The sequence below is a fragment of the Pteropus alecto genome, unplaced genomic scaffold, assembly GCF_000325575.1.
Source record: "Pteropus alecto unplaced genomic scaffold, ASM32557v1 scaffold7, whole genome shotgun sequence".
Classification (NCBI taxonomy): domain Eukaryota; kingdom Metazoa; phylum Chordata; class Mammalia; order Chiroptera; family Pteropodidae; genus Pteropus; species Pteropus alecto.
In genome coordinates this window covers 57838627-57840916 of record NW_006494614.1, presented here as the reverse complement: position 1 = coordinate 57840916, position 2290 = coordinate 57838627, and positions in this window count along the sequence as shown.

Here is a 2290-nt window from a genome sequence, read left to right as displayed (position 1 = left end):
AAATGTATTTTTTTAATATACAAAATTATCACATCTCGTCCTCTTATTTTTTTCCTCCCTTGCTTTGTGGGGATAAGTTTCAATGTATTCTTGTTTGTCATGTTTTTTTAAATTGCAATTCACCAAGAACTTCAAAAGCTAAAGGGTTTTTGGCAATCCAAATCTATTAACTATTTTATCTAAAGAAAAAAGAGTAAACAAATTTTGGGAGATTCATTTACAAAATATGCAATACTATTATAGGACATTTATAGTGAGTGAAATAAGTTCAGGACATTTCTAAAAGTTTGATTGGTTCAGGGAAGCAAAAAGAAAATATGTACTGCCATGATGAGGTTTTACTTTCTTCTTTTCTCCAACTTTGTTTTTGCTTCAACACAGGCTTCCCACTGCAAAAAAATAAATAAATTCAGTTCAGTTATTCAATGTAAAAAGTATTTGTAAATTCTGACAGAGTTCTATTTTAATTAGTACAGCAGTTAGTTAATTAAATAAAGATATTAGTATACAAAAAACCCCTTGAACAAAAACACAAACCAGCCTAAATACCAAAATAAAGACAAAAGTAAACAAATCTAAACTTGCTGATATAATTTGTCTGCTGCAGTACCCTATTCAAATTTCTTTGTCATTGTGGATATATATACATATATATAGCTAAATAGATATACCTATCTCTCTCTAGAGAGGGTAGGAGGGAAGGAGGGATCTGTCTGTCTGTCTGTCTGTCTATCTATTTAATTCCTTCACCACAATTTTAATGGGATCTGAGGAAACAATTGAGGTAAATGTATATGTTCAATATGGCATGACTAATCAAAATAAGTAAGATTACTTTTCAATTCCTGAGATTGGACTTCCTGCTGTAGATATGTGTCCGGGTCAGGTCTATAAGGAATCCTACATGAGATTCAAGACTTACATCCAATCAGGAAGGAAAATGCAAGATGACTGCTCATTGTTGGCTATGCCATGTCTCTGGATTGGGATAATAGGTTAATAATGGTACATTTACTTACTGGTTGTTTATCTACTTCCATATAGTTTCCAAAGGCCCTTCACAGCAAATAAGTTAGAGTTTCAGCTGTTTGTCTAGTCAACCAATCTACCACAATCTGCAACTAATTTGATTATTCAAACTAATGTTTTGTATAAAAAATTTATGCTATAATATTTAAAAGCTAAGTTACCACTGGAAATTTCAACAACTTAAATATCTAGTCCTTGCATTCCTATGATATGGGAATAATAAGATAGAAAGTACATAAAATAAGTTCATTGCTTTATGAATCATTATAAAGTGAACATCCACCATCTAAAAAAATGAAATGTGCCAGAACCTCAGAAATACCTCCGACATCCTTAAAATTAACCTTTATTCTGGCATTTACGATAACTTCTTAATATTTCTTTATGGCTTTATTATGTTAGCATGCATTCTAACATAATAGCTTATTTATGCATGTTTCTGAAATTTATGTAAATAGATTACAGTGCATGTATTTTTTTTTCTCTTGGCTTTTTTCACTCAACGTTGTGAAATTCATCCATTTCATATTTGTAGTTCATTCACTCCCATTTTTGTATATTATTACATCGTATGGCTATACCACAATTGTGCATATTTTTTTATAGTTAGTTAATATTTGGAGTATTTCCAGTCTTTGACTTTTATAAATAATGCTACTCCGAACATTCTTGTACATAGTTCTTAATGTCTTCATGATCGTATTATTGTTTATAAAAGAAAAATATTGGAAACCACTTCGATGGCAACACAGAAATGCCTTTTGTTGTCTAAGATACTGATATTTGTAGCAATAAGATTGAATACCATCCAGTCATACTATTACAGTAGCACATTTCAAAGAAAAAATATTTTTCATTTATTGAGCTTGTACAATGATCAAACCAATGTACTAAGAGCTTTAAAATTATTTAGATGCTTTTAATACTAGTAAAATTTACATGGTCTATACAAAATTATTTACATTTTACAGAAGAGAAAATCGAAGCCCTGACAGATGTCCTGAGATGATGAAAGTATTTTTTATCTTTGTATTGCAGATCTAGGATTTTTTAATCTTGGTCTGACTCCAAACTCCACTATTAACTACTCTATAGCTCTGTGTTTATAACATGGGATGATCTCAAGATACTATGTTGCAGTACGTGTCTGTTGCTGGGAGAGGGGCCAGGAACTAAAGACTATACAAATTATGTATATTACCACCACAAAATTTCTCAGTCTGTGGTATTCCTGGTACCTGGTAGTCCAATAAATGCCTAG